Source organism: Parus major, chromosome 4A (assembly GCF_001522545.3).
Source record: "Parus major isolate Abel chromosome 4A, Parus_major1.1, whole genome shotgun sequence".
Lineage (NCBI taxonomy): Eukaryota > Metazoa > Chordata > Aves > Passeriformes > Paridae > Parus > Parus major.
This window is the reverse complement of record NC_031772.1, coordinates 1,881,811-1,897,284: the sequence shown is the minus strand read 5'-3', so window position 1 is coordinate 1,897,284 and position 15,474 is coordinate 1,881,811. Positions and strand designations below refer to the sequence as shown.

General features: G+C 39.9%; 1 long non-coding RNA gene across 2 annotated transcripts in view; it reads right to left on the bottom strand.

The window, feature by feature from the left end:
- Window positions 1–14,895, bottom strand: part of LOC107203640 — an 18,498-nt gene extending 3,603 nt beyond the window's left edge. The window contains exons 1-3 of one of the 2 annotated variants that reach the window (XR_001521287.2): window positions 14,715–14,895; window positions 5,099–5,243; window positions 1,268–1,424 (exon numbers count right to left, since the gene is read on the bottom strand). This is a non-coding gene — a long non-coding RNA (uncharacterized LOC107203640). Of the gene's footprint in view, window positions 1–1,267; window positions 1,425–5,098; window positions 5,244–14,588; window positions 14,679–14,714 lie in introns of those variants that run through there. The other variant, XR_004497327.1, reaches the window with a different exon arrangement.
- Window positions 14,896–15,474: the final 579 nt, after the last annotated feature.

The window sequence follows — 15,474 nt, the reverse complement described above, 5'->3', positions numbered from 1 at the left end:
CTGACATAGCAATAATCCCCAATTATAGTCTCGACTGCAGGAATATGCTGTTAAAATCACGAGAAGGGAATAAAAACCTCCTGTTGAGAGAATATCCTTGATAAAGCAGCAGTGTCCTGGGTGTCAATTAGGCCTAGGGACAGACAGGCTTTTTAATGTAAGACAGAACTGCTGGTTTTAGTCATACAGGTGGATTCATTTATAAATGCTGACCCTGACATATAATTTTCAATAAAAGCTGTGCTTTTCTATCTAATTTCCATCTTTCAGCTGAGACATTAGCATTTCTTATTCAATGTTCTTCCCTCTCAAGCATTACCTCAGATTAATTGGCACTGTATAAAATAAGTTCCTGGGTGCACAATGGTAACCATGGTAGCCTTCATCCTATCTTCACAATGCATATGCAATTCAGTTCTCAGGAAAACATAATTAGTACGTAGCATAATATATTCTCTCTAAACACATCACCGTGCCACGAAATACACTAAATCAAAGCAAATGATGCTTACAACCTCCACCCAACTGGGCTCCCATTGCTGAGCAGTTACATTTCAAATGAATATACTCTTAAATAGTTTTGCTGCAGCATCTCCAGCTTGCGTAATGCGTGTCTCTCCCTGTGTGCCTTTGCTTTCTGGCCGAAGGGTGGCAATGTTCTCCTGGCTATGGCTGTGGGATTGTATTCCTGCAGGAACATCTCTTTCCAGCCAAGCCAGAAAGCTCTGCATCATTAACTGCAGAGCTAACTGGGTCCCAGTGCATCAGCACTGACCCCTTCAGCTCCGGGAACAGAGATATTAAAATACACTTTGGGTTTTAATCCAAGCAGCTGCGTGAAAGTACATTCACGTGGATCTCCTTATGGGGGAAATTAAACAGCATATGCAGCTTGAAAAGCAAGTTCTCTGTTCCTGATCACACATCACCAGGCCCTGCTGAGGCTGCTCCTGGTGGGTTTGCAGAGGACAATCGCTGCTGGGCAGGCAGTGAGGAGCTCCACAAACCTGCCTGCCTGCCCAGAAGGTGCCACCCAGCCCCCTGAGACTGGGACAGAAGCTGATGAACTCCTTGGAGAAGATCTGAGCACCTCCTTTGGGGATCTGAGGATTGAAATAGTCCAAAACAAACACCTGCAGTGAGGCCTTAACAGCCCAGCCAGCCAGCGTGGCAGTGCCACAGCAGCAGGGACACGGTGTGCAGCTGTCACTGCTCTAATTAGTGCCAACAATTAGTGCATTTAATGGCACAAACTGGGAATAATCACCTGGAGGAATAAACTGCTGTCCTTGCGCTGATCCATGCCCGTGACTGCCAAACACAGTGTGTCCCACACCCAGAGGTTCAGACAGATTCCTCAAGACACTAAAAGATAAATGATGTTTTTCCTGGTGTTTCATTGGGGAAAAGTTACAGTAAGAGACCTAAAGAAAAAAAAAATCCATTTTCAAATGCCACCAACAATTACCTGTTAAATTACTATTAGCTACAATAAGCAAAATGAGAACCACTTCTACACGAAACAGGAGTAACAAGAGCAAGGAGGTGTCCAAACCTATCCAGGATAGCTGGTACTCAGCAAACATGAAAGTAATTTAATTCTTCATCTGAATACATATTGGTTTGTTTACTGAAGTGTTACAAAGGCTGCTTTCATTAAGTTGGGATATCAGTGTGTCAGAGGAAGTGCAGACATTCTCTACACCTGTGGTAAAAATTTCAGACAAGCGGTTTTGGACCAAACCAACCTAGAAAATGAGATATGAATTAGTTGTCTGGCATTTAACACATCCCAGAATTCTTAGCAATTTTCATATTTACCATATACATCTTTATATATTTATCATATATAAATTATATATCAATAATATCTATCTTTATCCCCTGTGCATGTGCATGAGAGGAAATACTTTCCAATCCATACTAGAAAAACCCTGAAACATCTCTAATATTTTTTTAATGATCTTTTCTGTCTTTTTTTTTTATACCAAGGATATGCTATGGACACTTTTCTCCTGGCACCACTGATTTCAGGACAGAGGTGACATTCCCACTCTCACCATCACCCTCGTGTCCCAGTCTGCCAGGATAACACATCAGAGCTCCACTTCAGACATTTGTGGCAAAAGGAAGAGCAGGAAATTCCAGCCACCCACATGCTAATGATGCTTGTGCACCTGATTGGGACTTTAGATATGTCAGGGAATGTAAATAAACATTTCTGTCAAGTAACAGGGCTACAAAACAAATTTCCAGGTAACAATGGGGTTGATTTCAATCCTATAGAACCACAGAAATGCCCTCTGTTAACACTCTAACACTTAAATAGACATATCACACTTTTATGGCCATTATAAAATTTATTTGGCAAAAAAATGGGGCCAACTGGTAAAATGGCAGCATTTTATGTGCAAAAGCATACTAGTGCAGGAAAAGCTATTTATTGTCACACAGGTGATGACATTTACTTCTTGCAATTACATTGGCTTATCTATCATCAAGAAAAGTTACCTGACACCAACTTTACTTTTCTCTGAAGATACAACATCTCATCACAGGTTTTGTCATCTGGTCTCATCATGGCAGCAACCCTGAGAAATCCTTTAAAGTGGTTCTAATAATCGCAATATTGCATAATCTAATAATTAGTGGTTCTAATAATTCTAATAATCACTGCAGGTGTGAGCAGCTATCCCAGGACAGAGGAGAAATGTTAATTAGAGAGCACAAAAAGGAACAAATCAAAATGAGCCGAGTTTCAGGGAGCAGAGTTTGGGAGCAGGATGATCACAAACTCCATTTTCCACACGTTTCATGTTCAGTTTCTGTCACCTAAACTTGGCTTTGCTTTTCTGTCAGACGCCCAGGCAAGACTCTCTGAGACTGCAGAACATTTGGAACCCACCCTGCTAAAACACAGATTACTGAGCCCTCAGAAGAAGAGTTTTTATAACCCATCACATGAAAGGTAAATATAGCATGGAGGTGGGGGAAAAATGAGTTTCTGGATCTTGAGAATGATAATTAGGTACACTCAGCTGTCCCATGCCAAATGGCTGGGGGAAATCTTATAGGCATGCAAGGAACAGAAACACAAGTTAAATATCCTATTATTATCCTAACTAATATAATTTAAGCACTAGCACTGTAAAATACTGAAATATTTTAAATGCCTTTAAACTGCTGAAAACAAATTTTCTTGGTCATTAACTGCTGAACATTAGAAACTTTTTTCCATTCTTTAAGATTACTTAATGTTTGTGAAATTATTTGAACATAATTTAATTACTTGAAACTCAAAACCACCGCTGGTTTCAGTCATTTTTTCCCGAGAAACCTTCTTCAACTGCCAACATACCAATATTTACCATGTCTATATATAGTGAATAAAATGTCTAGATGTATGCTGTAGGAAGCAGTGCTCCTTTCAAAGTCTCTGGGTTTTGGTACCAAAAAGATACGGAGTGATTCATCAGGGAAAACTCTCAGAAGGAAAGCTGAAAGTGAAGAGCCTAAAAAAAGCTTTTTCCACTGAAGTGCAGTGGAAAGACAAAACCAGCAGCATTTGTTACACAAAGGAGAAGCTGCTGAAGTTACCACGAGCAGAATTTCACACCACAGATCCTACACAGAAGCTGCTCTTTTTCTCCAAGCTGAAATACCAAGTTTCTGGATCAATATTGCAGATCCACAACTTGCAGATGCAATTGCAAGGTATAATATAATGCAAGGTGCCTCCAGACACTAACTCACAACCAGGCAATGCAGTTAAAATATCGGAGTGATTTGCAAACCAGCAAGGTTTTATGAACCACTTCAGATCACCTCCAATATTTCTCAAGTACTGTGTGTATATTTATCCAACAAAAGGAGAATGAAATCAGCATGACACCAGCATTAGTCTTTTTGATGTCTGCAGCACACTTATGTCAAGATTTCTGCCATAATACACCTTAAAACTTTCTGACGGTTTGCAGACTTTCTGAACGTTTTGAAATGTTCAGAAAGTCTGCACTTACAGTGTTGGCAGTTATTTTTCTCATTTTGGGAGGAGGGATGACATTATTCTTAGGATTAGAGATATATTTATAGCTGCAATACAAATAGAGGCTCGTGCTTGCTGCCATCCAAACGTTACTGAGCTGATCCCTTGTCCCAAGATCTGAAACTAAATACAACCCATGCATTGCACAGATACAAACTGAAGTTCCAAAACTTCTGTTTAAAATGCTTACCAAACCTTACAGGGATTTATATTCATATTTCTGAGCATGAAAATCATGTGAGGGCTTCCCAGTCAGCCTTCAGACGAGACTCCTTTGCTGTGCTCGTGAGTGTAAAATACTCATTTCTCCTTTTTTGTTAAGCCAGATGCCATTAAGGATAAATGGAATAACAATTCCATTTATCCTTATTATTCTATATATTTGGATAATTATTATTCTATATATAACTATATATAGTTATAATATTTAATATAATTATTCTATATATAACAATAAATATATAATAGAGCAGAATGCAAATGCACGTTCAGGGAAACAACTGGTGGCTTCTGCTACACAAAAAAATAAGGCTGGTGACAGCAACTGCCCAAGTGACAACAAAAGGCATGATAAGAGAGTTGTGCCACCAAGATGAGTTTTACAAACTCTGACACCCATCACTACTGACTTCTTTACCAGATCACATTTCACAATGTGTCTGAGAATCCTCTAATTGCCATCAGCAATATTCTGTTAGTAGGGGCTGAAATAGAATATTCTGCTCTGCACCATTAAAGTCCCTTTCAGCAGGACCAGGCAGAGCAGTTTGAAAATAAGTATATTCAAGGTGCATTGCAAAATGCAGCAGTGGTTAACTGTGAAATAGTCAGTCAGGAACTGAGCCTTTTCTTTAAACAACCTTAGTTTACAAATCCTGTCATTTCTCCCTACAGATAGGAGCTGTCACTCAGGGGGAGCTGTCATTGTAGTGACACATTGCAACGTGAGCTCCGGGGTGATTGTGCTGATTAGGAAACAAAATATTCAAGTCCCATTTGAATGAATGGGAAAATTGGAAGACAATTTTGTGCTTGGTTAAGTTAATAACGTACCTTGTCTTCTGATGTGTTCCTGTGGGAGGTGGGAACCCAAAAGTGTGCATCACATGAACTGACTTTAATGCCTCCTCAGGAGGAACTCGCTGTTCTTGCCAGGGTAATCACTTCAGAGGTTGTTCCAAGTTCATCCATCCAGCTTCTGGAAAGCAGACAGGCCAGTGGGTCAAGAGCAGCAGTGCAGGAACTAAATACCAGAACATACAGCTGCTAATTAAAAAGTAGTAAAAAAATTACAAATAGACCAACAGAAGTGCATAAGTAACTTGGGAGCCCTTTTCCCTCCAGTTTTCTGGAGTTTCCAAAACAGTGGGCAAAACCAACATTTTTATCAGGAGCAAACACTGTGTAAACCTGCCATAAGTACTGGTTTATTTGCCATAAATACAGTGTACAGAATCTTGAGTAAAAACACACTTCACAAAAATTGGACACCTGACTTTTCCTGCCAAGCTAACAATCTCTGTGTAAGAGTCCCTTTTCTGGAGAACTCCTGAGAACAGCAAGGAGGAGGAAAGCAGCTTACCCCGCTATTCCAAAAGCCACCAGCCAGGGATAATTCTCTCTCTCTCCTTTCTCATTCACAACAGTGCTCTTGGAAACAGATTTATTTTGTGCTTCCAGTGTCTAATAACAGCTGTTGTGCATTTATTGTCCTGCTATGCTGACACAGTAACGTTATCCCACTTATCTCTGTGGCTCTTTCTGACATCAAAGCCCACCATGACATTCTCTGATGCTGTGACAAACCCGCAGTGCCCTGGGGCTCCACGGCTCTTCCCAGTGCTCACTGCACTCCAATTAACTCCCCCTGATGGGCACAAGTCACTACAGGGTAATTGCCAACAACCAGAGAAACCCCCTCCATCAGGAAATGCCCTCTTTTCGTGCCAGCACTGGTGGAGCTTTGCTTTCAGGCGCGAGTATTTAAAGCAGTGTTGCTCTGTTGATTTATTCCTCACGTCAGGGATATTTTTCAGACACCCCCAGAGTCCATTTCAGTTCAACAGGACATTGGCTTTAAATCCAGTATTTCCAAATCCCATTCCCACCTGCTGCTCCTGTCTCCACTGATTTTCTGTGGCTGGGATGGAATTTCTGACTCACCCATCACACGGCTCCTCAAACAGACCCCAAATGGAGGGCACAGACAGCATTTTCTTAAGACAATTCTTTAATATTATCAAGCACCAAAATTCACCATTCACCAAATTATCGGGCACAAATTGCACCATTTTTCCAAATGACTGGGGATGAGATGTGGAAACAGGGAGAGATACCAAAAGCATAATGGGCTTGTCCACAATTCCTATTTTCTTCTAGAATCAGAAGGAGACTCATTTTATAAAATTTTCTATGTCTGGTCCTATTCAAAGACAGATGCTACACACAGCCAGAGATCTTCATTTGTTTGTAGCAAAAGAGTGTTAAGCATAATACATTTCCAGCAGTCATTTCTTCTTCTCCCTAAATTCCCCTTAAGCCAAAGTTTAAAAAGTCAAACTCTTATCTGTGTACATGACTTACCTTGCAAAGTTCCCTAAGGTTCTCATGAATTTCCCTTTTATTGTTCAAATCATCAGGTGTTTGTAACCAGGTACAGTGAACTGCTTTAAAGTTTAATTTAAAAGAGGAAAAAAAGTGGGAGAAAGAAACATGGGGCACTGAAGCTAAAAAAGGATATTTAGAAAACAGAGTAAATATTAATCACAAATAGTTTAGTTCATCTTTTCTTATGGGTGAGCAGTAAACTGGAAAAAAAATGCTGAAAAGTTTCTTTCAGCCATATTTTTCTATGATCTGCAGTTGTTATGTCATATAAAGTGGTACTTGAAAGGAATTTTACTTGTATTAAAAATGAAAAGCTTATGTCTCTCTTATTTAGGCAAACACCCCCGCAGTTCAGCAGGCATAAGAGTATTTGTTTATTCGATCTTGTTACCTATTCTGTAAGTTTTTATAACCTTCTAAAACATGAAGTAGCACACTGTGTAATAGCTTCTCCAGTTTTCTCTGAAAATCCTTCCCAAACAGCAGCTTAATCTCTTTAAACACTTGTCCAACATTCTCTGCATGCATTGACAGCGTGGAATGTCTTCCAATAATAAAGAAAAATAACAGCATGGTATTTATTTTATTCCTCATTTCCCCTGAGCTCTGTCGTATTTGCAAGATAATGATTACTTCATGAGAGATTAACCCATCGTGTGCTTAGGACAGATAAAAGATGTTTATTCTGCATTTTTGCACCCAAAACAGAAAGGTTTGGTTTTGTTTTAGCAATTCCATGCCAATTACTTTTGGTATTAATAAGAAAATCTTGAATCAGTGGGACTACCCTGAATATTCCTAAAGACATCAGCCACAGAGGAATAATGTCAGCCTTTTCCTTCAATACCAAAATGAAATAAAGCAAGGAAACAAGCTGGAATGAGCATGTCATAAATATTTTTCAGAGGAGACACTCTTCATCCTTTATTCCTCTCCTCACACAGACACAGATAGGCACAAGGTGGGCGAGCAGTAGGATGCCTGCTCTGATTCCTCTTTGATTCTCTGAGATTATTTTGCTCTCACAGGAACAGCTGAGATGAACACCCAGGATTTTTCTGCTTTGCCTCCCAAATGAAAGCTGGGAAAGCTCTCCCTGGGTTTTCTCCATGGGCACAGCAGCCCAGCCCAGCTCCACCGCTGCTCAATCGGCACCAGGACCTGGGACAGACCAAAGGCAGCCCCAGAGTGCATTGACAATGTGGTTTATTGCCAATAAACCACCCCCAGGAGCTCTCCTTTACAGCACACAGAAGCCCAAGAGACCATTTGAAATAAGACAGGAACATCCAAATTGGACTCAATATATTGGGAAGATCCACAAATCTTTTTATCAACCTAAAGCCACGTTTTTTGAAGCGTAACTGTGGTTCAGGGCCACACAAAATGTTGGAATTTGGGGCTTTTTTTGCAGTTATTGTAATCATAGCTCCAAGTCAAATTAAAGAGCACGAGCTAATTGAGCTCAGAAGGAAATATATTCAGCTCAATCCCTGTTGAAGCACTGCCGCCTTCTTCATGCTGATTTCTATTTAAACATGGAGAAATTACTCTAAAAAAAAAAAAAAAGAAAAGTGAATTTGAAACCACTTGGGATCAGCAGGATCAGAAAACAGCCACTACTTCTTAAAAAGAATTGGACAGAGGAGAACTGAATCAAGGGTAAAGCAGCAGGGGTAAGACAGAGGGGGTGAAAAATAAGAATACTGATCAAATTTGTAGCATTGCTTTAGTCACTGCTGAGGCACTGCAGGGCAAGAAAGATCTGGGAGGTAAATTGTCAGCCAACATCACCTCAAACACCTCCAGCCCTGCTGCCTTACCCAGGTTTACAGAAGATTTTGGTCTCAGGGAATGAAGGATTTTCAGAAATCCTTTAGGTTTCAAAAGTGAGAGGAAAAAGCTCAGGCTGACAGGGAGCACCAGGATGGAGCAGAAACCATCCCCAGTGCAGGGAGAAGCACAAACACACACAAACCATCAGAACATCCCCAAAAAACTCCAACAAGCTGTTAACCATCAAATCCCAACCAGCAGAGCTTCCTTCAGCCCCTCAGTGCTCTCAATTATTGCCCATTCACCCTCCAGGCTGCACCTTCACTTTTTAGGCTTTTTGAACCTGCAGAACTGAAATCCACAGCTGATATTTGCTGCTGCTAAATACCTCTTCAAATCTTTCTGGCAGGAAGTATTTAGTAAAAGAAATCATCATTATTTCATAAGGAAATCAAGCTGCAGTCCTTGCTCTCACACAGCATTTCTTGTCTCCACTCTCTCAGAAAACTTTTAAATGTGAAAATTCAGCCAGACTAATGTTGTCAGGATTAGATCTCAAAAAAGAGAGAAACAAACTCACAAATTAAATAAACCTCACTTCCACTGTCCTTGGAAAGAACAGAGCTATTTTTGCCCACAAAGCCTAAAAAACAAGGAAGAAGTTAAAAAAGGAAAGAGGATCAAAATAATTTAAAATCAAATAGATCTTTCTGTTTAGAAAAATATTCTGAAATCACCCCAAACAGGAACAAAGATGCTCATCTCTTCTGGATTCCTGTAGGTTTAAAATCCCTATCTTACAATTCACTTGGACTTCTGGCACAAAGAACCAACTGATAAAATATTTGATGAAAAAAATATAATATTTCAAATTAAAATTAAAAAATATATTGAAGATTTTTTTCAAAGATTATGCAATGTCAAACTGTTTAATAAAGTTTTCATGTTTTTCTTTCCTGAATTCTTCATTTCAAATCTTCCATTTTGGTTACGTTGATGTATTTTATATTCACAATGAGCAGTTGGAATAAAAAAACACAAATGGTGAAGAATATTCATACTATGTCAATTTAAAAAAAAATAAACTCCTGACATGGAAGCTTCTTTTTGGTAAAGTTGCAAATCCCAAAGAAAGTCTGGATAAACTCTGCTTGCTCCCTAGACAAGTTTATTACCATAAACTCTTAGTGCATTTATCTGCTAGTTTGTCAGATATCTTTTTTTACCTCACATTTTTCTACAAAATTAGAGTAAAAAACTGAATACTCAACTGGAGGGTCTGAGTCCTTAAACAATATTCTGTCTCACAGTTACATTTTAAGGTTCTTTTTATGCACTGTAAATATAATTTCTGGTAGTACTTAAAACATTAATCCAAATCAACCAGACTTAAGGGCACCTGCCAGTTGAGATTTCTGAGCAGCATTTCAGCTGACAACAACTGCACACTACTTAAAAGTCAATTTAATGTGCACAGAGTGAAGAATAATTTTTAAGAAAGTCACTGAACTCTTGCTCCATTGGAGACCCAGCCAAGGCATTAATTAGAGGTATCAGAGGTATCAATTTAATCAGATTCTAGCCCAGCTGCTAGCGAGGGCTTGGTGAATATGAGGTTTTCTGTGCCCAGCAGCTCGCAGTAATTACGGCCTCCTCACTCCTCCAGGGAGGAGGTTCAGGGTTCACTCAGCACAAAACCAGCACCTCCTACACGGAGTTACAGCAGAGGAAGAGGAGAGGAGAGAGCTGCTGCATGTGCAGTGCTGAGAAAGAAAGAGAAATAAATTGTGTGCTGGCTGCTGTTGCTGCAGACCTTTGCTCCACCTTTATGGTGAGGAAAGAGGGGTCAGCGTTACCAGCAGAGCCTTCCTCACTCTCATCCTCGTCCCGAGGAATTGTCACCCTGCCAGTCCTGGCTGGGCACTGCCCTGGGGTGTGGGGACAACCTGGGGGCAGATCTGATCAGGGAAGGATTTTGCTCAGATGATTTCCCCAGCCTCCAAAATCCAGATCTGCACGACAGATTCAGCAGAACCTGAGAAGTTCAGCATTTCTCAGGATGGTTTTGCTCTGCTTCTAATGATCCCTCCCCATCAGCTCTGCCAGCACAAACAAACCAGGCTGTGCTAAAGCCAGAGCACATCTGCAATGACAAACGAGACAGGAGCATCAGGAATGTGCTGCTGTCACAGCACAGAACCCAACTACACATACAATTCCCACTGTAACAGACACACAGCACATTTCTTTGGTTAAAAGCCTGGAATTAGAGGAGGCAATAGTTACATACAAGATGCAGCTAAAGGATTACTGAAGAATGTTAATTAAAATATTTTACCCCGTTTATTACTCATGCACTATCCATAATTCATAGATCTTTGAGAAGTCTGACTAATTCTACCATAATGATCTTCTTAAAGATGGCTGATAATTGGGAAATATAATTCTTACCAGAACTTTGGGGGCTGAAGCTACAAAATAAAAACCAAAATACCAAGGAACTCAGATTTTTAGATACTGAGCTAATCTCACAGAAAAGAAAGCTTGCATATTTAGCAGGAAGCCATCAAAATTCAAAATAGAAGCCAGCTTGAAATAAATGATGTCTTATTTTAGTAAGCAAATTTTGTTTAATTGCTCTTCAGAAAGGAATTCAGCTTGTAATGGCAGATAAAGTTTTCAGTGAGCAGTGCATAATAACAAGCATAGCACAAACACAGCACAATAAAAACCATTCCCACCGTGCACAAACTCAGTCCAGAGCATTGTGATTCGAAGATATCAGTCATCCTCACTAAACCAGGGCACAGTTCTGACATGAAATCTGGACTGAATGCTTCTCTGAAGGACATTCAAATCCTTCTGTAATACTTAAACCCAATTCACCACGATGCTATTCCTGTTCTGCCCTGAAATCAAACAGCTATTTTAATTATTGCAACACAAACAAGGGTTTTGGGGAACCAGGGCCTTTTGCTGTGGTTTTGTGCCCGAGTTAATGAACACAGCCCGTGGAACTCAATCCTCTCAGCTCTCTGGATTGCCACAAAGAGCAAAACCAGAGATTTTTGTGCTTTCTTATGGGAAAACTCTGCCTGGCTGCCATCCCTCCCCAGCTCTGTCCCTGCTAAGAAACAATTGATCTGTCAGAGCCTCAAGATGGGCTGATTAAACAATCCCAGGGCTGCGAGGATTACATCCCACTATCTCCAGTCCACTTCCTTTCTATCCCCACTTTCTCACAAGCTATTTAACATTTTCTCTGCTTTTGTTTGTTTGTTCTGAAGTTTGTCTTTCCTCAGAGAGACATTTGCATTCCTAGGGAAATGTGCACCTTATTTACATATTTGTTAAATCCAGGAATATAAACAGTTTTGAGCATTAGTACACTGACAGAATGTCATGATGTAAATAATGCAAGAGTCTCACAATGATTTCAACACATCTCTCTCAGGCTAATTTGTACAAGTGCTCTGTATTGTGGCATTATTAAGAAAATTATTTTCATGCAAGCCAAAAAGAAACAGCTACAAAAAAAAAAAAAAAGAAAAAACAAAGTCTTAGCTTAGAATTTGGTCCAACTTCTTATGAAGAAAAGAATTAGATGAGTGAGGGGAAAACATATTAATAAGTCAAGTGAGAACTGTAAAGAAATAGGGGTAGAATTTCCATTCCTTGTGAGCAGTGCTCAGCTGCTGCCAGGTTTGCAGAGAAGCCTCTTGAGAGCAGAGCAATCAAACCCCAAGAAATGCCACTGAGTCACAACATCTGATGAGCTGGGAGCTGGACCCACCTCTGAATTCCAGCCTCAAATGAGCTTCAGATATTGCATTTCCTCTTCTATTGCCAGCCACAGAGCAAAGAGCCCTCAGAGACAAAAACTCTCAGTTTTAAAGAGAGAATTGTCTGTGGCATTAAATGACCTCATGAATTTCCTCCTTGAATTCTGCTGCTGAGATGTTGTTTTGTGGAAGTCAAATCACACCTTGATTTCCACTGGCCCACAAATGACATGCTACTGTTTTCTTAATGGAAAGAAAAATAGTTTTCTCTTCTTTTTGAGTTTATCCTGCTGCTCTCCTTTGAATTCAGGGAGAGCTCCACCAAAGCCCAGCACCACCAAATATTTATTTGTAGGCAAATAAGCTGCTAAGAAACACCCTCTCAGAGCAGAGCAAGAAGAGAGAGGAGTGACTTCAGTTTACCCTCAAGCATGTGTGTTTTAGAAGAGGCATCATCAAATATTCTCACAGGATAAAGGGAAAAAAAGTTCATTTCCCTTTTGCCCAAAACTGAAGATTTCAGCCCTAGAATGTTCATGGGAGAGATGGAAACCAAACATGTGGCTGTAATTCTGCAAAAACAACATTATTTGACCTTCAGAGGTTAAAATTACACAAGTTACAGGACCAAAGCCCTTCTTTTTAAAACTTCCCATCTTAGTTACTCTTACCCCTAAAGAAGGGAGCATTAAATAAAGTTGAATCTTACAAAATAAAAAAACATACTTGTTTTTTCATAAAACAATAATAATAACTTTATATAGTATCTATGAATATAAATAAGCACATAATCATTATTGCTAAATATAGAAGTAGAAAAAAAATTATTTTATATATATTTTTTCCCTGCACAGAGGTAATTTAAAAATCAGATACTGGTACAAACATATTGAAAGTATTTTTATGTCATAAACACAGAAATACATGTCTGGCTTTGAATATTAACATCTCAGAGTCAGGATTTTAAATCATGTGTACAGTGTGTGCACAGTGAAAAACAGAATATTGTTGCTCAGAAGATTAATCAAAAACAGAAGCCAACTTGGAAAAACAACCAAAAATCCAGATATGCCTTGGAAGATATTTTTCCTCCAAAATCTTTAAATCAAGCTAAACATGAAAAATGAAGTCAAATACAAATACATCAAGTTAAATCTGAAATATGACAGATGGAACAACGGAATAAAATACCCAGATGTGGCATTTCTTCTGCAGAAAGACTGGAAAACCAGGGAGCCTTTTCCTCCACGACCTTCACCCCTGTCCCATGTGAACAGGGATGCTTTTTCCTTTTCCCTTTCTCAGAAGCCCCAGGGCAGTCAGAGTATTCTGGATTTTGGATTTCCATGCCCCAGGCAGGCTGAGACACTGAGCTGATGGCCAGAGATGGAAAAGGCAGGGCTGGAGCTCAGTTTATCCCTGGATTTGCCTTCCAGGATCATCCCCTCGGGCTGCTGGGGGAAAGGGGCTGTGGCACCAGCAAGGAAATAGAAGAAACGGAGTTAGAATTATGGAAATGTAAGTTTGCAGTGGTGGGTTTAGGGCTGTAGGCAATTTCCTTGCATTAAATGAGCTACAGGCTGCTAAAGGAAACAGCAAAAGCCCAGGACAAACAAAGGAAAACCTTTGCCTTAGAAAAGTCTTGGGAAATTGTTCTGTGGAATTCAAAGTACTGAGAAGAGCAAGGCCCTCTCCTCAGGAAATCACACAGCATCCAGCCAAACTAGATTTATAAATACAAGTGAGATAAAACATTGCTATGCCAACATCCATCTCCTCTCAGGTACTACAGAGCAAGGCCATTAAATTTTCCAGATTTTCATTGCTTTATCTCCAAAACTACGGAATATGTCAAAGCTCCCATGCCAAGGACAATTAATTTCTTATGTCTGATCTAATTGTAGCTAAGGATGTTTGGAATGGGGTTAATGATACAGAAACCAGTCTCTTCTGCTTCCAAACTCGTGATTTGCCCAGACACAAAATCTAAATTTCAAATTATCAAGCATAACCTGGGCACTTGCAAAGTTGAAAGAAAGAGGTAATTTGTGGTGGACGGTCTCCATCATTTTGCTTATCTGGGAAAAAAACCAAACAAAAAAAATTCCACAAAAAAAAACATCATTTAAATATTATTTATGCTACTTGACAGACACAGGAACAGCCCACAGCTGAAAGTCAGGCCCTTTGGATGCAGTTACCCCTGGTTTTTTGTGATGTGCAGATAATGAATAATTCCCATATTGAGAATTTGCCATCTCTAAGAACACACTCGCCTTTGTGCTTCTATTAAATTCACAAAGTCTCAGCTCCTGTAAACAAATGCATCCAATGTTTTCTCTCTGAGCCTCCCTCCTCTCTGCTTTAGCATTTCTTACCTTGCAGAAGAATTTTTTAGTTTTGCTCAGTGTTTTATAAAGACAAGAGGAATTTATAAGGCAGATTTTCAGAGCCTGCAGTCAGGTGAATTTCTGCTGGTGCATCAGCTGAACATATTTTCTTACCCTGATGTCTCTGGATCTGAGAGCTGCAGCCAGATAACAACAGAGGAGGAACAGCCCTGGGAGGCACAGGAGGAGCCCAGGGAAGTTGTGGCTGGTTAATGGTTAATGTCCACTGGGAAATTTTCAAAGCATAATTCGCAAACCAGTGAGTGCCTGGTGAGGAAACAGCCGGTCCCGGGTGCAGAACAGCTCCAGAAAAGCTGAAATCCCCTCCCTGGAAGAGGTGAATCAGAAATCTGGAACATTGACTCAGCAAACACCAGCACATGGTGCCACAGATGCTGGGACTCTGCAGGCTGCCTCCCAGCCACGGCAAGGAAATGCAGAATTTCACAAGAATTTCATCACCTTGTAGGCTACAGAGAGCCAAGAGTAAATTACTGCTCACTGAAAAGCAGAGCTGGATTGTACAATGTCCATTTTCATTAATAACCAATCCTGCACGTAATTTGAATGTTAATGAGGAAGCAAAGAAATGAGTAGGCAGGCTGTTGTCCACTTGAAAACATCAACAGCAGAAACCAGTCTGAGCATCCTCTGCTAAGATTTCAAACACATAAATATTAATATGCCTTATATTGCTCCCTAAATCACACATGATTAGGGAATTCAGCATTTGTGTTGTAAATGTATGTGTTACATACAGAGCTAAGAATGTTTTATAGAATTTTCTTTTTAAATGTACAGCTGGATGCTGCTAGTATGCCTGCCACGATAAAAAAAATACATTCAATTTGATGCTGTACACAAAAATCTTAAA